The sequence below is a fragment of the Schistocerca cancellata genome, chromosome 3 (assembly GCF_023864275.1).
Source record: "Schistocerca cancellata isolate TAMUIC-IGC-003103 chromosome 3, iqSchCanc2.1, whole genome shotgun sequence".
Lineage (NCBI taxonomy): Eukaryota > Metazoa > Arthropoda > Insecta > Orthoptera > Acrididae > Schistocerca > Schistocerca cancellata.
Window position 1 is genome coordinate 353,560,333 of NC_064628.1, and position 24,574 is coordinate 353,584,906.

Consider the following 24,574-nt stretch of genomic DNA (forward strand, 5'->3'; position numbering starts at 1 on the left):
ACGTTTCATATTGTCGACCCTTAGCTGAGGATACCTCACTGGAATCTTCTGATTTTTTCTTGTAGTTTGTGTAATTAGTGTAGCTTTTGTTTATTGCTAGCGCGTAATTGTAGAGAAAATCTCCTTTGTAGTTGCAGTCTTTCATTGTTGTACAGTAAAACAGTTGTGGCATGCATGTAGATTTGCACCAAGCATTTCGCAGCTGCAATTAACTAGATATTATTTTCAGTGCTATGTTAATGTGTTCTCTTATTTTTGCTCTTCAAATTGTGCTTTTCTGTGTTATCGTGTGAAATATTGTGACAATAATGGCGTGTGAAAAACGTAACACTAGGCTCCAAAGTAAACTGAGAAATAATAGTGACGACGAGCGTAGCTTATCAGCACCACTGTGTAGTGAATTAACAGACATTCCAAGTAGTAATTTGGTAATTGTGCATAGGGAAATGGAGCGGGCGGCAAATAATGGTGTAGACAGTGAAACAGGTAGTGAACAGGGAAGCATTATCGATCGGTCGGTCGGCAACAGCTCGCCTCAGGAAACCAAAATCACAGAACACAATATTGCAAATACTGCAGACTTAGGTTTTGGGTCCTCACCGTTTTCTCAAATGAGTCAAGACACATTTTCTGCTTGTCAAAATGTGAATGTTGCCGGTGAAAATGCACTGCCAAAAGCATAGAGAAACAGATTCCAGACACTAATACATTATTATTGCAATTAATGCAACAAATGGAACAAAATCAGAAACAAATGGGACAAAATCTTCAAACGTTAGACACAATGGAACAAAATCTTCAAAAGTTAGACACAATGGAACAAAATCTTCAAAAGTTAAACACAATGGAACAAAATCAGAGACAAACACAGCAACAGTTAGACACAATGGAACAAAATCAGAGACAAACACAGCAAAAGCTTCAAAAGTTAGACACCACACTTGAACAAACACATGAAGATTTAACTACTGAGTTACATAACATTGAATCGAAATGTCAAAAAGTCTGTAATGACGTAAAAACACAAATTTGTGAGCATTTTCAACCTATTTTTTCGCGGCATGAAAACGCATTACAGAATCACGAAGCAGCCATAAAAGAACTGCAAACCATTGATCATGAAAATCATGAGACCTTGTGGGCTAAAATTGACTCAGTTGCATCTACCGATTCGGTTACGCAACTTTCAAAAACTCAAGAAAACTTAAAGGACACTTAAAGGATACTCTGAAAATTGGTTCAGAAAGACACATGGAGGAAATTAGTTCATTATCAGAGAAAGTAGTTGAACTTTCGGATCAGCTAAATAATTTATTTACGAAGGTAGATGATAATCTGAATGACACAAAACCAGTAGTCTTTAATGACACAGAAGAGTGCGAACAAATTAGGAAATTCAAAGAAAATCAGAATCAAATTAATACGCAACACCAAAGAGAAATCCGGGAAGTACAAGATCAGCTGACACAGGTAATACAAGAATTATGTATTTCAGAGGACACTCGCGCTCCAATACGGGAAGAGGGTCATAGAAATACGGAACAGCCACAAAATAATAACTCAGGGCACATCGGAAATTATGAAAGAAATTGGCAAGGCACACCGAATTTTGAGATGGAACCGCCGACACGACGTAACCATGACCGATATGCTACTCGCCGACACGATGATTTTGACTATAAGCTGTTCATTACTACACGTAAATTCAAAACATTTAAGAATTCTGACAACGACATTCATCCACAAGCATGGCTTCATCAATTCTCTCATTGTTTTCCTCCCAACTGGTCATTAGAACACAGATTAGAATTTATGTGTGGCTACTTAGAGAATGAACCAGCTGTAAGAATGCGATCGGTCATTCACCATTGCCACAGTGAAGGAGAATTTTACCATGCCTTCCTCTCAGCATATTGGTCTCAAGCCACACAAGACCGAGTAAAACATGGCATCATAATGATGAAACATTTCGAACAATCTGAATTTTCCAGTCTTGTGAAATATTTTGAAGACATGTTGCACAAGAATCAGTATCTTTCAAACCCATACAGCCCCTCAGAACTCATCCACATTTGCTTAATCAAATTGCCTGCACATTTACTACATATTATTTTGGCAGGACGTTGCAAAGACGACATTGAAGCTTTTCAGGCACTCTTACAAGAATTAGAAATTGACACTGACAATCGCGGAACGCGAAAACAGGAACACAACAATTACAGGTCACATCCGTCGCAATTCCGCGATGAAAGAAATAAAAACTGGACGTGACATGGCTATTCTCACAACACAAATCGTGACCAAAACAGACACCACCCGTATGACAACTGTTGGCAGAGTAGTAATAATTACAGGGAAAGAACCAAAATACATGTTATCAGGGGAGACAGAATAACTTTAGACGCAACAGTCCAGCGCGTAGTGACGATTCAGAGAGAAATTCTCCACCACGTGACCGACAAGAAAGAAACTATGGAATCTACCGACATGACGACAGACGATGTGATCGTAACGACAGACGTGAATTTCATCAGAACTGGCGAGCTTCAAACAGGGCAGGGCCCTCTCGTCACGGTGAATTTGTAGAAGTTAGGTCTCCTAATCCCAGTAACGACGCGCGCCAACAAAGGAACAGACAATGACTCGCATCGCAGGCTCCCGCGTGCGCCGGCTGGCTCAGAGAAAAATAACATAGACGCTAACCTTGAGAAAAATTCCAAGATTCCTTACCGACGTATACCAGATGATAATTGCGTTGAAGTTGAAACTCTGTGTACTAGGAAGAGTAAAGGTTTACACCACATTTCACATGTAAAACCGTTTATTGAAAAATAATCTGCTTTTTAACTTGTCTTTGCCATAAAACGTTTCGCTTCACATTTCTAGTATGCATTGTCACACTTAGAAACTGTTACCATGCAACAATGTTTGAAGTTAAATATCCAGTCAAGAACCAAGAGAACTTATTTAAACAGAAATTATGAATGCATTGTTATTGCGAACAGACGACACAGTGTTATTGTGTGTGTACATTCTTGCTTGTTAGTTGCACGATTATGTAATGACTATAAGGCTCACATACTTAGAACATATACTGGTACTGCTAATGAGATTCTAATGCAACATTTTGGTTTACTTGAAAATACATTCTGGATTTAAGGTACTTTCTGTGAGATACCAGATGAGACAGTGGTTAGTTTATGTGACAGCTACACGATTTTATCACGACGCTACTAATGAGTGACAATTTACAATGTTGCTTTTGCGGTGTTTCTGTTTCATATCTGCACAGTTTTTCTGTATTATTCTGGAAAGTAAAACATGTTTTAGTAGTAACTTTTGTGGTATAGCTACAATGAGACAGCCTTTTCCATAGCACAACAATACGTTACAGCACAGTAATTTCTTCATCACAACAATAAGCGTAATAACTAAGAAATCTATACGCAAAGCATTTCACTTTTGTTTATCATGAGGTAAGTACATTGACTTCTGCAGAACTTAGCTTTCGGAGGACAATAACTACGACACTTCCACAGAGATTATCTTACAGCAAGACGCACATTTAGCGCTACAGGATACGCATTTGAGTGATTAATTTTGTACTTAAGTCATTTATTTTTAAAGATATTTGAAGTACAATGATACAAAGGTTTTCAGTAATACATTTCATTCCATTCTTGTAATCTGTAACACCTGATGGTATAATTACATTAATCCTCAGGGGGGTACACGCTTACTTTGTGTACCATGTGTTTGGCAAGCACAAGGAGCCGTAGCTAATATGGTATTTGCTTATACAACTTTACACATCGGTACCATATTTCTCTAACACATAATTACACAGCTATCTGATCATTTAACTGAGAGAGACAAACTTTTTTATTACGTCAGTGACACATGTTTACGCAATTACAGAGTTGGATTACTTCACACTTACGAAATTGTATTTTGTCTGTACTTTGTGAACTGTTCATATTTTTTCGGAACCATTCTGATACTATGAGAGCTTTGAATGATGTATTTGGTATGGGAGCATGATTTTAAAGTACGTTTGAGGTAGATGACACTACTGAAATGAGCAGAGAATTTTTTTTAGGTTTTGAAATTATTGCAGAAAGCTACAACGATTTTGAGATTTGACTGAGGTGTTTTGATGTTATTATTACGATGACTATGTGTATTATGCTGTTGCGGTATGTTTATGATCAATAAGCTGATGCTGAATGAGTTATTTGATTATGCTACGTATCTGTTATGATGAAATATTGAAGTGTCGACGAATAAGGTAAGGAATAATGAGTAGTGGTTAGGGACTCTGATTTGTGGAAAAGGATGTTGGAAACCAAGAATCGTACTTTAAGAGTTATGAAATGTGTGTAAATGCGCGAATGTATCACAATGCCGACGAAAACTGTTGAACTGTTGAACACTGTTATATTCAATAGTATTTTGTTTCTACACATTTGCAACGCAAATTCTTGACCTGTGAAATATTTTTATATGAGACTGCCACTGTAGCAGAAACTGCTGTCGTAAATATTTCAGTGAGAAAGGTAAGTGACCTTGACGTAACGCGTTTTGGGCGCCCAGCTGAGAGGTAGTCGTCTGACAAAAGAAAGCCATTAGGTGGAGAAAAATAGAGGCCATTATCCTCGCCATTGACATTCCTTTAGAGAAAGCATCACAAATACGACACGCTCATTACTTGGAAAGATACTTACATCTGCACACCTGATTATGACAAGCGTCTTTCTACGAGAGTTGAGAGAATTTCTACTAACTTATGAAATGTCACATGACTATTGAATGATATTTTATGCTTTGCTTTTCATAGTTGCTTATTTCATTTGATATCTGGTTTCCAGCTATGTTTCAGCATTCAGCATTCAGCAAGGGACTGGATAACAGCATTGCTGATTCTAAGGACAATTCCAAAAACTTTGTGAGTGCACAAGTGGTGGTTTATGGACTTGCTATCTTCTCTGCAAGACTCTTCGATGGTGATTGTGCACCTGCACAGTCGCAGCAGATGGCTGCTGGCCGTCTCTACAAGGACTACAGTGGGTCTGCATCTTTGATGACTCACCAATACCATTATTTCTACAAGGACTGGACTGGGTCTGCACCTTTGATGACTCACCAATACCTACTCTCTACCAGGACTACAGTGGGTCTACTCTGTGATGACCTACCTACCAATATTCTTCAAAACTTCGACTGACTCTGCTGTGGGTTTGCTCTGTTGTGGCCCATTACCTGTCTGCATGTCAAGAGTCAGCACTGTCTTTCTGTTGGAAGGACAACACTACTTCTTCAAGACTGCATGGAAATCCACTACTTCCGTGTGCATTGTCTTTTACTGCTCAGACTTTGAGAAAAACACTGCAATTTTATTATGATGAATGATCAGGACTATCTTTATGGACTGTGAGAAAATTTTAGCTTTTGACCAACATTGTATCAATAAGTGTGTGCATTTGATTTCTTTGTTAGTGTAATTACGATTATGAAAAATTTTAACAAATATGTATTGCCCACTGCCCAAAACAATTTGTAAAATTTTTTGTGGGGAGCATGGGGGCTATGTAAGTAGGCTGTTTATGTTTCCTTATCGGCAACGTTACGTAGCGCTCGGTATGAAAATCACTGGCTGTGCTGTGTGCAGTCTGTGGCTAGTTTTGCATTGTTGTCTGCCATTGTAGTGTTGGGCAGCGGCAGCTGGATGTGAACAGCGCGTAGCATTGCGCAGTTGGAGGTGAGCCGCCAGCAGTGGTGGATGTGGGGAGAGAGATGGCGGAGTTTTGAAAGTTTGTAAAAATGGATGTCATGAACTGCTGTATATATTATGACTTTTGATGACTATTAAGGTAAATACATTGTTTGTTCTCTACTAAAATCTTTCATTTGCTAACTATGCCTATCAGTAGTTAGTGCCTTCTGTAGTTTGAATCTTTTATTTAGCTGGCAGTAGTGGCGCTCGCTGTATTGCAGTAGCTTGAGTAACGAAGATTTTTGTGAGGTAAGTGATTTGTGAAAGGTACAGGTTAATGTTAGTGAGGGCCATTCCTTTGTAGGGATTTCTGAAAGTCAGATTGCGTTGCGCTAAAAAATATTGTGTGTCAGTTTAAGCACAGTCATGTATAATTGTTCTAAGGGGACGTTTCACATTAATCGAGATAAACATACTTAATTTGTTTTAATGAAGAAAAACCATGTGTGGGCATATCCATGTTATGTTATAGGAGCTCAAAATAGTTTTGTGAATTCTAGATTGAATGAATTACTGGAAGGTTATCCAGAAACAGAAATAATTTTAAGAATCTGAAATCCAAACTAAGTATATCTACACTCCTGGAAATTGAAATAAGAACACCGTGAATTCATTGTCCCAGGAAGGGGAAACTTTATTGACACATTCCTGGGGTCAGATACATCACATGATCACACTGACAGAACCACAGGCACATAGACACAGGCAACAGAGCATGCACAATGTCGGCACTAGTACAGTGTATATCCACCTTTCGCAGCAATGCAGGCTGCTATTCTCCCATGGAGACGATCGTAGAGATGCTGGATGTAGTCCTGTGGAACGGCTTGCCATGCCATTTCCACCTGGCGCCTCAGTTGGACCAGCATTCGTGCTGGACGTGCAGACCGCGTGAGACGACGCTTCATCCAGTCCCAAACATGCTCAATGGGGGACAGATCCGGAGATCTTGCTGGCCAGGGTAGTTGACTTACACCTTCTAGAGCACGTTGGGTGGCACGGGATACATGCGGACGTGCATTGTCCTGTTGGAACAGCAAGTTCCCTTGCCGGTCTAGGAATGGTACAACGATGGGTTCGATGACGGTTTGGATGTACCGTGCACTAATCAGTGTCCCCTCGACGATCACCAGTGGTGTACGGCCAGTGTAGGAGATCGCTCCCCACACCATGATGCCGGGTGTTGGCCCTGTGTGCCTCGGTCGTACGCAGTCCTGATTGTGGCGCTCACCCGCACGGCGCCAAACACGCATACGACAATCATTGGCACCAAGGCAGAAGCGACTCTCATCGCTGAAGACGACACGTCTCCATTCGTCCCTCCATTCACGCCTGTCGCGACACCACTGGAGGCGGGCTGCACGATGTTGGGGCGTGAGCGGAAGACGGCCTAACGGTGTGCGGGACCGTAGCCCAGCTTCATGGAGACGGTTGCGAATGGTCCTCGCCGATACCCCAGGAGCAACAGTGTCCCTAATTTGCTGGGAAGTGGCGGTGCGGTCCCCTACGGCACTGCGTAGGATCCTACGGTCTTGGCGTGCATCTGTGCGTCGCTGCGGTCCGGTCCCAGGTCGACGGGCACGTGCACCTTCCGCCGACCACTGGCTACAACATCGATGTACTGTGGAGACCTCACGCCCCACGTGTTGAGCAATTCGGCGGTGCGTCCACCCGGCCTCCCGCATGCCCACTATACGCCCTCGCTCAAAGTCCGTCAACTGCACATACGGTTCACGTCCACGCTGTCGCGGCATGCTACCAGTGTTAAAGACTGCGATGGAGCTCCGTATGCCACGGCAAACTGGCTGACACTGACGGCGGCGGTGCACAAATGCTGCGCAGCTAGCGCCATTCGACGGCCAACACCGCGGTTCCTGGTGTGTCCACTGTGCCGTGCGTGTGATCATTGCTTGTACAGCCCTCTCGCAGTGTCCGGAGCAAGTATGGTGGGTCTGACACACCGGTGTCAATGTGTTCTTTTTTCCATTTCCAGGAGTGTATATAATTTAATCAAAGAAGGATTACCAATGATTTCTCAAGGAAATCATTTAGAAAGTAGAAGATAGTCTTATAAGAGAAATAATGACTATTCACATAGATAATTAAATAATCACATTTTCTTTATTTACCAACTATTATGTGAATTATCAGATCCTAACCATTTAACATAAACTTAATTTTCTTTTTTTTCCTGTTTTCCATCTTTCATTAGTTGCTGTAAAATTCCGTCTGTGAAACAAGTTGAAGGCAGTTTGTGTATTGCTATATGCGTTTCATTTTTTTTTATTTGGAAAGCATCTTCAGTGGCGATTTCCAGCACTGAAAGTCTTGTGTGTGGTCCTGGAGATGTATTCGTTATTTTTCATCCACATTTGATGGAAATGGGAAGTGCAAGTGCTATATGCGATGTGTGAATCAAATGTGGTTGAAAGAACCCCGGAAATCGCCAGCTGGAACATGTAAACTAATGAATACATCTCCAGGACCTGCCCCCATCAGAGGTTCGAGGCTTCCCTCGGGCATGGGTGTGTGCGTTGTCCTTAACGTAAGTTAGTTTAAGTATATTAAGTAGTGTATGAGCTTAGGGGCTGATGACCTCAGCAGTTTGGTTCCATAAGAACTTACCACAATTTTTCAGTTTTCTCAAGGACCACATGCAAGAGTTAATAGTGCTGGAAATCGCCTCTGAAGATGCTTCACAAATAAAAGAAACGAAACGTGTACGTCAAGAAACAGAATTTATTTCCTTTCCTTTTTAAAACCTTTTCAGCAAAATAGATCAGGATATTTTGTTTTCCGTAGTTCAAACTCATAAAAATTTCCTTTTACTCCTAAACAATTAGAATCTCGTAATTTATGTGTTATTGGATTAGAATGTATAACAGACTCAATTTCACAAATTTCTCTTGACCTTTTTTTGCAGTATAAACATCATCAAAAATTCATTTAATGTTACTGCATTTAACTTTATCTCCTGTTTTAAATTTCACTTTTTCATTAGATGTGGCAGTAGTTGGTTTATAATTAATTTCATTTTCTATTGGTTTCATTTTTATAGTTGAATGTTTAGGATTATTCATCAACTAATTCTGAGACTAGATCAGTTCATTTATAATTTACCTGTAAGTCTAATTTTTCCACATCTTTTGTTGATGTGTTCTATTAAATCTTTCAACAACAGATGCTTTTAATTCAGCAAGAGTTGAATAATGTTGTATTTTTCATCAATTCTTCGGGGGACATGAGCGAAGCCTCCGCAAGGATGTGTCATCAATAACACATTTGGGTGTCCCCTGGGGAACGGCTCTAAGGTGGCAGATTCTCTTACACCAGAAGCATCACAGTAGAGCGACATAATATCTTGAGAAACACCGGATAGGTTCTTATCAGAACCAGCTTTGACGATCATCTCTGTGAACACAGAAGGCCTTTCGTCTTGCAAAGAACATCGGCGATTTCAACAGCCATAGTCACGTAAGGGGATATGCACAAGAAGACAAAAACGGTGAAGCCGTTCTGGCGTGGGCCGAGTCAAACCACCTGGCACTTATCCACGACAGCAAACTTCCCACATCTATCATCAGCGGCAGGTAGCGCCGCGGGTACAACCCGGATCTCCTATTCGACGGCGAAGAAATAGCACAACAGTGCTTTAAGTCCATCTGCGCCCCCATCCCAAAGGCTCAACATCGCCCAATCATGTGCCAAATGTTGCTGATAGTTATAGCACGAAGAGTAAAGTTCAGAAGGAGACATAATTTCAGGAAGGCAGACTGGCCCAAATTCACCCGAATACTAGAAGACAGAGTCCAGACACATAGCCCAGATCCAGAGAACTATGACAGTTTCGTGGACACCATCAAAACCTGCTCCCGAGCGTCTACTCCAGGGGGATGCAGAACAAGTTACACACCAGGACTCACGCAGGAAACAGTAGCCCTACTGGAAGAGGATTAAATGCTCTTCGAAAGAAACCCCTACAGTAAAGAAACCCTCAACAAAGGAAGAGTTATTACCTCCCAGATATCAGAAGTGAGAAGGGAGTAATGGACCAAACTGACGGAGGAAACTAATTTTGGCAGAGATAGTCAAAAGGCTGGAAACTCATAAAACGCCTAGCCAATGACCCCACCAAACCAAATCTACACGCGAACATCACAGCAGACCAAATTGCACACCAGCTTCTCACAAATGGGAAACCACCAAGATACGACAACCTAAAGACAAAAAAGAAGGGCATAGAACGAAAACCCCCTCGGGAGACCGAAGAACTATCCGAGCCATTTACCTTGGCGGAACTGGAGAAGGCGATCAGTAAGTGTAAAATACGGCGAGCAGCCGGCCTTGATGATATATGCGACGAGCAAATAAAGCATTTTGGACCTGTAACGAGGAAATGGCTAGTCGGTATGATGAACAACTCCATTATGCCCTGCAAAATTCCAAAAATCTGGAGAAAATCGCGAGTCATTGCCATCCTAAAACCAGGTAAAGAACGTGACAATCCCAAAAACTACAGGCCAATCTCTCTGCTATGCCATATGTACAAGGTTTCGGAAAGGATGATACTCCACAGAATCACGGACGCCATCGAGCCCCTCCTGATCCCACAGCAAGCAGGCTTCAGACAGGGCAAATGCTGCATGTCACAGGTGCTAAAATTAACGCAACACATAGAGGATGGGTTCGAGAACAGGACGATCACTGGGGCTGTCTTCCTAGACTTATCAGCAGCCTACGACACAGTCAACCACCGACTGCTCCTGGGGAAAATATACGCAATGAGTAGGGACTACAGACTAACCTTACTGACTGGAAACCTACTCCAGAATCGAAGATTCTTCGTGAATTTTCAGGGACAGAGAAGCCGCTGGAGGATACAGAAAAATGGCTTCCCCCAAGGAAGCATACTGGCCCCAACACTTTTTAATATATATACTAATGACCAGCCCTTCCCCCAAGGCACCGAAAGCTTCATATATGCAGATGATTGCGCCATTACCGCTCAAGCAGACAGCTTTGAAATTGTTGAACAGAATCTGTCAGAAGCCCTCGAACAGCTTGCCACCTACTATGAGGGGAACCATCTTAAACCCAACCCAGGGAAAACCCAAACCTGCGCCTTCCACGTAAAGAACAGACAATCTGCAAGAAGACTACAACTTAACTGGGAAGGAGTGCCCCTGGAACATTGCAAAACACCAAAATACTTAGGCGTCACCTTGGATAGAGCACTGCATGAACACTAAACACAAAGTAGCCACGAGAAACAATATTGTGCACAAACTAACGGGCACTACATGGGGGGCACAGCCTGGAATAATGAGAACCACAGCTCTTGCTTTGTGCTATTCAACAGCGGAGTATGTGTGCCCAGTGTGGTACAATTCTAGCCACGTCCAGCAAGTGGACATACCGCTTAATGAATCCTGCTGCATCATCACAGGCTGTCTGAGACCAAACCCGAATGATAAATTGTATTGCCTGGCAGGCGTGGCCCCACCAGATACTAGAAGGAAAGTAGCGGCCAGGAAGGAAAAGACAAAGGCGTTGACCTCACCTGCCCACCCGCTGTACAAAAACCAGCCAGCCCGCCGTCGACTAAAATCTAGAAAAACTTCCTGCACACAGCAGGAAACATCGTCTGGACACTGCAGCAAGTGAGGCTGGCAAAATGGCCAGAAGAAAACGCGCACCTTGTGGAATGGTTAGTCCCAAACGAAGAACTCCCTCCCGGCCATATGGAAGGATGGACGACATAAAAATCTCTTAATAGTCTGCGCTCTGGTTTCACACGATCCAAAGAGAATATGCGCAAATGGGGCCTCTCAAATGAACCGCCACTGTGTGACTGTGGACACGCTGAAACCACCATCCACCTCACGCAGTGTGTGCTGTGCCCAAGCTCCTGCACCATGAAGGATTTGATGAATCTCACCCTGGAAGCGCATGACGTGGCCAGGTTCTGGTCCAAGACTTCATAAAATAAAGAACTACTTGACTCTGCTTATATATCTGTATACTTTTACACTCTTTTTGTATTTGTTATATACTTAATATGTATGTGTTAATTATTCTGATTTTATGTACGATGCTTCTGACACGATTAAATAAAATCAAATCTTGAAAATCTTTGTTATAAAATTCTTTACCATTATCTGTTTGTAAATGTACTGGATTCGTACCTGTTTTATCTGTAATGGGAACAGTCCAAGTAAGTTTTGAAAAAACTTCTATAACAGTTAAAAATATATTTATATCTTTTATTTATTTTTAAAATGCCTTTCAAATTACCTCAGTTAATTTCAACTAGATCTGCTTGCCATAAATCATCAATACGTAGAGAAATTACGTTCCTTCTTTTAAAATTTTTTCTCATTGGTTTATGTAATTCATTTATAATTTCTTCATTAATATATAGAAATTCACCTACATAAGTTTTTCAACAAACTCACTCTTTTTAGTTTTAGATACTGTACAAAGACCTTGGATTCTTTGTCTTCTATTTTTAGTTTTTATGCAGTGAGGATTGTGTGTTTCACTAAATTTTTTACATTTCAAGCAGTAGATATGGTTTTCCTTTTATATAGCTAAAAATTTAATATGATTTAACGTATTGTGCCATTCTAACTTCATATTTTGATTCTGAAATAAGATCACCAAACATGAGTGATTCACCTGAACCAGGTACAGTTTAAACTGATTGATTTAGGGATATAAATATTTTATCTTTCATTTTCAAATGTATATTTCAGTATTTCATCACCCCTAACATGTTATTTCAGTTTTTGTTTGTCACATATTCTTTTCTGAAGATTACTTAACTGACGTAGGTACGGTGCTATGTCTGCTTTTGAGAAATAATCTATAAAAGCTTTTTCTCTTTCCTGTTCTGTAAAGTAATTAGTTAGATCATTTTTAATAAGGTAACTAATTTTTTCAGTAAGTTGTTTAGCAGTGACTTAATTACTGATTTGTGTTGCAATAATTGTATATACAGGTTTTGTAACAAGATTGGCTAACTCATTTTCTGTTTACTGTTTTGTAACTGCATCATAATCATTTATTGGATCTTGTGTATCTACTATTCTTCTACCTTTAAAATCAATATATACTTTAGTTACTTTAAAAATGTTACGTAACTTCTTATGAAATTGTTTAGTCGAAATGTTTATTTTTGGATCAATTTTTGCTTCTAAACTATGTTATGTGTTTTCTGTATTTATTTAACCATTAATTGTGTGACTTTTAGGCTGCATGTTATTTCCAAAAATGTCCATTTTTTAGATTCTAAATATCATTAAATTTATAATTATCTGAATACAGTTTTAAAACAAACTGACGCAACTGACCACAAATTACTTCATCCAAGTTTTATACTCTCTCGATATTGTAATGTAATTCATTTTTCCCAAGTAGTTGACTAGTGTTTTTGGTGTATTACCACAAAATGAATCAAAAACATATTTTACATCTTTATTCTCATAATAACAAATCCAATGAGTACCAGGATGATCAGATGTATCCAAATTTACTATTCCAGATTCAATGTTTTTATTCATCTATCATATATACTCCACAAAAGTGTTTAATTTTTTGTTTTTCTAGTTAAAAATTACTTAATGGATTAGGAAACATATAGATTATTTTGTGCAAATTTTATTACTCCACTTCCTTCCTTTTCCATTACTAAATTATGTCTTCTTTGTTTTTCTAATTCTTTATCAGCTTTTTTCTTGTTTATTACTCCATTTGCGATTGCTGCAGAACCACCAATGCATAAACTAATAGTTGCTAGATATGGTAATGCAGCTAATAGCAAAGGTAAAAATCCACCATCATATTTTTTAATCCATAACCGTCTTTCTTTTTGATAGATATTGAATAATTTTTTTCACAACCGGAATACCTAGTGTAATGAGTAAACTACCAACAGTGTCTTTCTCTCTTTTTCTTTTCCGTGCATCAGTTAAAAATTGATCAATACTTTGTAACTGATTATTATTTAGTTTAATTTTAATTGTTTTTGCTTCAGTCTTGCCACTTGGTAGCAAAGTATAGTCAATGCTAAGGTTATTCGTTGATGCAGATTATAATTTTTGTATGGATTAATATATTTATATTGCTATCCTATTTAAATCCATAACAGCTTCTTTTAATAGCTTTTACTTACTTTGGTATATTCTCAGTCTCAGTTTATTTCCATTTTTTTAATTTTTATGCTATTCTGGATCTTGCGTATGTCTATGATAATAATGTCTTCTGACTTTGCATTTTTTTATCTTCATTTCTCGTTTTTTTCATGATCGTAAGACTATGTTAAAAGTACATTCAATAAAATTGATTTATCATAATTTTCTATTTCATTCTACTCTTCATCCTGAGTTGTTTCCTTGGTGAAACTACAAGAGATTTCATAGGTTCAATTCAATAGCTCTCAAGTCCTAAATTTGTCACATGAGCTGAAATTGGTCTTTGATTTCTTCTTCTAGCATCATCTTGATGAACAGCCATTCTTACACATAACATTGTTGTTGTACTTGCAGTATATATTTTATTGTCAATACTGTTTGTAATATTGTAGATTGTGCCATGTATTATATGCATTTATATACAATAACTTTTATTAGCATAAAATATTAATTTTATAATTCCTACCCATTATTGTCTACATCTAAACCCATTCGTAATTTTCGTTTTCCAAAGATTATACCAGGTACTGCAACAGAAACAAGACTAATTTTGCATGTTTACTAAATAATCTTTGTTTTGGTGTATCCTGTAGTACTTTATCAGCTTCATGTCTCTTCTGTAGATCTTGACTATCACACTATGCAGTACTGTGCTGTTTATGTGCTGCTTCTACTGGACTTTTACCTTGAACTCCTCCAGCAAGTTGTTTGTTAAGAGGATTACTCAGACCATAGTACTGGTTGTAGGAAGTGTTAAATTGATATTATGCTGTCCAATTTGATTAATCATCCAGTTTACCAAACGTTTTCCATATTTTTCACTTTTCCAAAATGTTTGTGGTAAATTATTCAAAAACCTAATCAAATATGGAATCCCTTTTGGACTATCGATTATGAAGTCATTAAATTTATTTTTAATATATGTGTTATGGCAACTTCTTTATTACAATAATTTTTATTTCCAGCGATTTCTCCTCCATGAATTACTGCTAATCTGTCGATTAAACCTATAACATCATTCATCCAAACATATTCAACTGGTTTTTTTGTGTATTTCTTTATTAAACCTTCAACAAATTTTTCATCTGAACTTGAATTTGTGTCAACTATATTTCTCTTCTTAACATTGGAAAATGGTCATCAAGAATTTGTTTTATTGAACCTTTATATTTGTACCTCTGCCTGATTTTATGTTATTTGGATTTGAGATAAATCAACCCATATCATCCATAGTAATAAGTTTTTTAGTTAAAAGATTCATTAATCCATCTGTACCTTCATATTGTTTATGACCAAGAGTTATTTTATCATAACTGATTTTAACTGGTAAATTACCAACATATTTAAATCCACTAATTGGTCTTAATCCCAAAGTCGTATCTTCACAATTGTTGATATATTTTAACACTCTTTCACTTATATTTTTTTACATCAATGTCTTTCATTTTTAATAGCACATATTTCTCGTCACCACAATTTTTTGAGTGCATCTTGTATTTCTGATTCACTTAATGTACAGTCATAACACCAATATCTCTTCAGACCAATTGTATAGTCACCTAATTGGTGATACATCTCCAAAGGCTTCTGTATGATGATGATGTAGAATCATTTGTTTTTAAACATCTCTATTTCAATAGCCTTTAATACATTATCACCTAATTCTTCTCTCCCTTGTATTATTTGTTTCATAGCTTTGGTGACCTTCTTTTTAAATTTTTCATAATCTGTTCTTGGTTGTTTTTTCCAAACCTTGAATCGTTCTTTCATTTTTTCAGTTTTCTTTTGGCCTCGGGTAACATTTTTAACAACTCTGTGTAGTATTTTGCAAACATTTAACAGAGATTAAAAAACTGTTCAACATTTAATGTTTACATTTAACTTTCTTGTTTAATGTTTAAGTTATGTTTAAGCTTCTTGTTTAATGTTTATGAAATGTTGTATTCTATTTCTCAACTCACCTACATTTGGTTTTCTAGTCATGTCTACCATAAAACACCCAAATTGATCATGCCAACATTTACAATACATTTCTTTAAATTCATCAAATTTTAAATCACCTCCAACAAACTCATGATAAATATGATTTTAATTTGTGTCATATTGTCTGTAAATCTTTGAACAATTAATATTACCTTTGTCTAATTTTTTTGGTATTTTTGGGTAAGTTTGAAGATTGCTTTTAAGCAATCTATTTTTTCATGTCTTCCACCTGTAAAATATTCTCTAACTGTATTCTGATTTTTCAATAATGAAGTCATCAAATATTACTACTTCTAATTTGTCTAGAATTTGATCTAATGGAATAATTTCGTCATTATTTTCAATAAAAGTAGCAATTTTTTGTTAGACTTGCCTTCAATTTTTAAAACCTTTTTATAAATACTTGATATCTTGGTTGATTTAAACTTTTAGAATAAACATACAAATGATTAATTTTATCCCACTTCAACCACCCTGCAGTGAGAATATAATTATCAATCATTAATGTAGTTTTTCTATGTCACTTGGTTCTATGATTGCACACCGAATTTGGTAAATGTTTACCGTGTTACTTTTTGATTTCTGTTTTGGAATTCTTATTTTTGGTACCTAGTCCATCATTTACGTAAATAAATTTTTATTGGTATATTTCAGGTGAGTGATAGATCATCTGTTCTTAAATAAATTTACTCTTCCATTAAGAAAAACGTATAAAAATATTAAATTAATCGGTTTTTATACAACTTTAAATTTTAGATCAAAAATAATAAACTATATTGCAATGGAGAAACGATAGAAATTCCTGTAGTTCAGTATAGTTTCAAACATTTAGAAAAATTTATTAATTTGAAAAAGCCAAATATCATCACTAAAGCTCATGAAATTTTGAAGAGAGTTACTCTCGAGAGGGATGTTAAGTTGTATATTGATATAAAAGAAGGTAATATTGTAAGTAGGCTCAGATTTAATATTCAGATTATTGAAGCTAATAAAAAGACTGTTGCTAATAATGTTACTAAAATTATTCCATTTGAATTTATTAATATTAATTTTAATCTATCTGATGGAATGTCTGTTAAATATACTGATCACTTTTTAATTATTGCTTCATTTATACCAAATGCTGAATTTGGTAGACCAATAATTTATGAACCATATTATTCTGTATGTATTCCAGTTCATGATAAAATTCAAGGCTTAGAAATAACTATAACTGATGAAAATGACAATTTGACTGACTTTAATGGCGTTCATGTAACAGTTGTTTTAGAAATATCTTAATAAATTTTATCCTTAATGAATCATGTATAAAATCGAGAGAGTTATCAGTTCTACTCATTCCCTATGAATGAGAAAAATAAAAATAATTTAAATGCACCCATCGAAAATACAGGGATTGAAACAAATATTTGTGATGGATGGCTTCATCCAAATCATGCAAATTATACATGAACTGTATAGTTGTTATAGCTAATTCTGATGGGTCAGTATCAGATTATCCAACATAAATTATATGGCAAAACTGTTTGCTTTTGTGGCCATAAAGGAAGGAAAGAATATTTTACCTAGAATCGAACATTCTTTCATTTCATCTACATGTATGTTATATTTGAACTCATCTGTTACTGATAAAATATGTAATGAAGGTCATATACTTAATAATCTGGAAATAAAGACTAAGAAAAATGAAGTGGTTTATCCATTAGCAATGCTTGGTTGAGATTTTGATGATTATGAACAAAGTATGTGGGAATGTGATTTAACTGTGATTTTTACAAGCTCTTCTTGGAAGGAGGAAAAATCGTAGTAGAATCAATGGAAATTCGCATACCAATTGTTCAATATGAACCAAATTACGCGTTAGACCAACAAGAAAATGTTTGGAGAAATCCAAAAATTCTGATATATTTTTATGAACTGCAAACTGTAGAAGCTGCAGGATGGAATGGCAACAAAAAATTTGATCTTGATATGAAAACTACTGTAGCTCAGTAGAATCTGATATATCATATTTCACATTTGTTACATTTCAGACAAATCGTAAAAATAATCAAATACTTGGCTTTTCTTTATTCGAACATGTTAATCTACAGAATACATACTTTAAAATGGAAGAAATGAAATTTTTCCAGAAGAGGTGTGGAATATTAATATTCTAAATAATTTTCTCAAAGCATACAATGCATCTCTCGGTTTTAAACGAGTTACACTACTCAAATCAGACACTGGCATAACTCAATATAATTTCATAACGAACAGTCCTATCTATGTGATTAACATGACTTGTAGAAATATTATTATAACCTCACACAAAACAACTATGAAACTTTGTGCAACTTTTTATGAAAAAATTCCTTCAGATACTTTAGGTTACTTAACAATAGGAGGTAAAAAAAACTTAACTTACGAAGCACAACACAGAACACTTACTGAAAATTTTTAGCTATATAAATTAATAAAAAATTAGAAAAGTTATTGGAATGTTAACTTCGTGCTTATATACATTGTCGAAAGATTTATCCTTCAGATACTTTAGCTTACTTAACAATAGGAGGTAAAAAAAACTTAACTTACGAAGCACAACACAGAACACTTACTGAAAATTTTTAGCTATATAAATTAATAAAAAATTAGAAAAGTTATTGGAATGTTAACTTCGTGCTTCTATACATTGTCGAAAGATTTAAAAGAAAGTTAGAATAAATAAAAACTGCAACATTTAGCATGTCAAATGGAAGATGATATCTAATTTTTTCATTATGTTTTTTCCAGAATGCTCTATGTATGTGGATTATGTTACCATCTTGAATTTTCAAAATCAGTTAATATTTAGCTGTGAAATTAAGAGAAAGATTTAGCCTCTTGCCCCTGCGAGCTATGCTACTCAACTTACTTCCAATGTTTGGGTAGTCGTTTTTCAGGGGCAATGCTTCTATCCAAAAATTCAATCTGAATTCAGTTATCTCTAAAAATAAAAAATTAATAACAAAAACCAGAATAGTAGACGCATTTTACATATGTTAACTGTACAACTGTTGTATATTACAGGTGTCAACTGTACAGATAATTCAATTTACTTGTTTCAAACTGTACATTAGGTAGAAACTCTGTTAACAGATGGCATTGATGTTTGTTCCATTTAAATTAATAAGGGAACATTCTCGACTTTTAAATTGGAATAATTTTTTCCCAATGTTAATCTGAGTATTGTATTTATCATTACATGTTATCTACATTTCACCCCATCAAATAAAATAAAGAAATGTGAAGAAAATAATTTATTTACATTCAAAAATTACATGAAAATAACTAATTCTGAATCGACTTTGTTTCTCGAATACCAACTATACAGGTCGGGTCCATTGATCGTGACCAGGCCAAATATTTCACGAAATAAGCGTCAAACGAAAAAACTACATAGAACGAAACTTGTCTAGCTTGAAGGGGGAAACCAGATGGCGCTATGGTTGGCCCGCTAGATGGCGCTGCCATAGGTCAAACGGATATCAACCCCCATTTTTTATTACATATTCATGTAGTACGTAAAAAAATATGAATGTTTTAGTTGGGCCACTTTTTTTGCTTTGTGATAGATGGCGCTGTGATAGTCACAAACATATGGCTCACAATTTTAGATGAATAGTTGTTAACAGGTAGGTTTTTTAAATTAAAATACAGAACATAGGTACGTTTCAACATTTTATTTCGGTTGTTCCAATGTGATACATGTACCTTTGTGAACTTATCATTTCTGAGAACGCATGCTGTACAGCATGATTACCTGTAAATACCACATTAATGCAATAAATGCTCAAGATGATGTCCATCAACCTCAATGCATTTGATAATACGTATAACGGCATTCCTCTCAACAGCGAGTAGTTTGCTTTCTGTAATGTATTCACATGCATTGACAATGCCCTGATGTATGTTGTCAGGCATTGTCAGTGGATCACGATAGCAAATATCCTTCAACTTTCCCCATAGAAAGAAATCCGGGGACGTCAGATCTGGTGAACGTGCGGGCCACGGTATGGTGCTTTGATGACAAATCCACCTGTCATGAAATATGCTATTCAATACCGCTTCAACCGCACATGAGCTATGTGCTGGACTTTCATCATGTTGGAAGTACATCGCCATTCTGTCATCCAGTGAAACATCTTGTAGTAACATCAGTAGAACATTACGTAGGAAATCAGCATACATTGCACCATTTAGATTGCCATCAATAAAATGGGGGCCAGTTATGTTTCCTCCCATAATGCCGCACCATATATTAAACAGCCAAGGTCGCTGATGTTCCACTTGTCGCAGCCATCGTGGATTTTCCGTTTCCCAATAGTGCATATTATGCCGCTTTACGTTACCACTGTTGGTGAATGATGCTTCGTCGCTAAATAGAACGCATGCAAAAAATCTGTCATCGTCCCGCAATTTCTCTTGTGCCCAGTGGCAGAACTGTACCCGACGTTCAGTGTCGTCGCCATGCAATTCCTGGTGCATAGAAACATGGTACGGGAGCAATCGAAGTTGATGTAGCATTCTCAACACCGACGTTTTTGAGATTCCCGATTCTCGAGCAATTTGTCTGCTACCGATGTGCGGATTAGCCTCGACAGCAGCTAAAACACCTACTTGGGCATCATCATTTGTTGCAGGTCGAGGTTGACGTTTCACATGTGGCTGAACACTTCCTGTCTCCTTAAATAACGTAACTATCCAGCGAACGGTCTGGACACGTGGATGATGTCGTCCAGGATACCGAGCAACATACATAGCACACGCCCGTTGAGTATTTTGATCACAATAGCCATACACCAACACGATATCGACCTTTTCTGCAATTGGTAAACGGTCTATTTTATCATGGGTAATGTATCACGAAGCAAATACCGTCCGCACTGACGGAATGTTACGTGATACCACGTACTTACACGTTTGTGACTATTACAGCGCCATCTGTCACAAAGCAAAAAAAACTGGTCCAACTAAAACATTCATATTTTTTTACGTACTACATGAATATATAATAAAAAATGGGGGTTCCTATTTAAACAAACGCAGTTGATATCCGTTTGACCTATGGCAGCGCCATCTAGTGGGCCAACTATAGCGCCATCTGGTTTCCCCCTTCAAGCTAGACAAGTTTCGTTCTTTGTAGTTTTTTTCGTTTGATGCTTATTTCGTGAGATATTTGGCCCAATCACTATCAATGGACCATGATCTTCAACTGCACCAGTCAGAGTTCACACAAGAGTTGACCAAGAGCAGATAACCAGAGATCAGTAAAAGACAAATGTTTGAAGACATCTTGCCATTTGACATCAGCACACTCGTCTATGTACTTAATAACAGCCTGAATAAATGAAGCAGTTCTGTTAATTCAGAAATTAGTCTTCATGTAGTGCTGTGTGCATAGGGTCAAAGGAGTAAAAAAACAAAATATACAAGTTGTGTTAAGGACAATGTGGGTTTGTTTTTCAATTTTTGATAGTGAATTAATTTTTTCTTACATTCACTTTTTATAATAAAATACACTGAACTAGTGAGCCAATAAAATTTTAATATTGTAGCGGCACCACAGTTTAACATAGGGATCTAGATTTGGTGCAATATTTTGGAGCACAAGTCACAGCCAGGTGCGGGCTGGATTGCAGTAAGTTTCGCTGACCAGTGGTTGCAGAGTGGAATGGAGGCCACAGGGGCTATCGAACCGTTGAAAAGAGTAAACGCGGTGGTTCGCATGTCGCAAGCTGTAGGCAGAAGGGGCTCACTGGTGCAACCAGGGTGTGGGGTGTACGTGACGTGGAGCGATGCGTTAGCGAAACAGAGGCGCGCACTCAAGTATAAATAGGTGTTGTTTTCTAATGAGAGTCATTGAAGTGTGGCAGCTCTCCTGGATGGCGGCACGTGTCGCACTGCCGGGCTACACACAGCAACAGGTGTGGCGACAGGGTTCCAGTCCACGGTAGGTCGTTGGTTCAACCCTCTGAGGCCGACACAGGGTCTACAGCCAGCCAGGGTGGGCCACTCTTTGGTTCGCTACTATGGGCAGTCATCTTGTCTCCTGACGCACGCTGGAGACTTACAAGGCGAGGGCTACAGGTTCGGACGCCGGAGCAGGAGCAGTCGTTACTGCCACGTTTCCAGCTACACCAACCAAGGAAGAAGCAGCAGCGGGGCTGGCGTACAGCTCCCAGCGGAGCAACATGGAGTCAACGGGGATGGTGGCCACTGAGTCACTGCTGGCATAGCCATCCTGACTTAATTGGATCTCTGCAGCTGGCATACAAGGTCGGCTCAACACAGTGCATTGCACAGGCCGCTGGGGTGCTACCTCAGCAATGCGAGGCCTGTGATGCAGACCGAGGTGAACCGAGCTCCGTAAAGGAAACGAATAAATCATTTGGAAAGTTCTCACCGAGTTTTAGTATGGCACTTTCCGGCACCCACCCATTACAATATGAATTATTCTGTGTGAGAATGAATTAATTTTTCTTCCATCTATCTTTTATAAAAAAATATTAAATTTAATTTCTTAATTCTCCTTTTGTGAGAAAAAATAATTTTTTATAAGTGAACATGATAAGAAAAACTATTCATTTTTCTTAATTTTTCTAAGTAATTTTTTATAAAATATACGTTTTTAAAATGAAAATAATTGAGTTAGACATAAAAATTACACTCCAGGAAATGGAAAAAAGAACACATTGACACCGGTGTGTCAGACCCACCATACTTGCTCCGGACACTGCGAGAGGGCTGTACAAGCAATGATCACACGCACGGCACAGCGGACACACCAGGAACCGCGGTCTTGGCCGTCGAATGGCGCTAGCTGCGCAGCATTTGTGCACCGCCGCCGTCAGTGTCAGCCAGTTTGCCGTGGCATACGGAGCTCCATCGCAGTCTTTAACACTGGTAGCATGCCGCGACAGCGTGGACGTAAACCGTATGTGCAGTTGACGGACTTTGAGCGAGGGCGTATAGTGGGCATGCGGGAGGCCGGGTGGACGTACCGCCGAATTGCTCAACACGTGGGGCGTGAGGTCTCCACAGTACATCGATGTTGTCGCCAGTGGTCGGCGGAAGGTGCACGTGCCCGTCGACCTGGGACCGGACCGCAGCGACGCACGGATGCACGCCAAGACCGTAGGATCCTACGCAGTGCCGTAGGGGACCGCACCGCCACTTCCCAGCAAATTAGGGACACTGTTGCTCCTGGGGTATCGGCGAGGACCATTCGCAACCGTCTCCATGAAGCTGGGCTACGGTCCCGCACACCGTTAGGCCGTCTTCCGCTCACGCCCCAACCTCGTGCAGCCCGCCTCCAGTGGTGTCGCGACAGGCGTGAATGGAGGGACGAATGGAGACGTGTCGTCTTCAGCGATGAGAGTCGCTTCTGCCTTGGTGCCAATGATGGTCGTATGCGTGTTTGGCGCCGTGCAGGTGAGCGCCACAATCAGGACTGCATACGACCGAGGCACACAGGGCCAACACCCGGCATCATGGTGTGGGGAGCGATCTCCTACACTGGCCGTACACCACTGGTGATCGTCGAGGGGACACTGAATAGTGCACGGTACATCCAAACCGTCATCGAACCCATCGTTGTACCATTCCTAGACCGGCAAGGGAACTTGCTGTTCCAACAGGACAATGCACGTCCGCATGTATCCCGTGCCACCCAACGTGCTCTAGAAGGTGTAAGTCAACTACCCTGGCCAGCAAGATCTCCGGATCTGTCCCCCATTGAGCATGTTTGGGACTGGATGAAGCGTCGTCTCACGCGGTCTGCACGTCCAGCACGAACGCTGGTCCAACTGAGGCGCCAGGTGGAAATGGCATGGCAAGCCGTTCCACAGGACCACATCCAGCATCTCTACGATCGTCTCCATGGGAGAATAGCAGCCTGCATTGCTGCGAAAGGTGGATATACACTGTACTAGTGCCGACATTGTGCATGCTCTGTTGCCTGTGTCTATGTGCCTGTGGTTCTGTCAGTGTGATCATGTGATGTATCTGACCCCAGGAATGTGTCAATAAAGTTTCCCCTTCCTGGGACAATGAATTCACGGTGTTCTTATTTCAATTTCCAGGAGTGTATATTGTAGTAGTTAATTAGTGTAGGTTATGGGTATGTTTTTGCAAGTTAGAGAATGAGTGAGTGAAATTCGCAAGTGAGCTAACTTGCAAAAACTGAGCTACAACCTACAACAATTAACTACTGGTTATCTGCATCACTGAGGCACTCAAGGCACCCCCCACCCCCCAATGTCAAGGTCCCTGGGTAATGGGAGGGGTGGAGGGGGAGAGAAGTATTATTATGATATTAATTAGGGATGTTTGATGTGGCGACTGTGTGTCGGGAAAAAACTCCAAATTACCTGTCCATGGACGGTTCTGATACTTCTTCGCTGAATCTGCGCCTCCCTTTATGAATTTTAGATATTTACTGTAGGAGTCTTGTAGAGTCTTCCATTTTGCTCAAACAGCCTCACCTGTCACCCTAGCCATAAGCAAATTATTTTATTTCATATGCTGCATTTATCACTAACAAGTAATAAATTTTTTCCAAGTATTTGACCGCTGGTCATTCACACCACATCGTCGCTTTTACTGC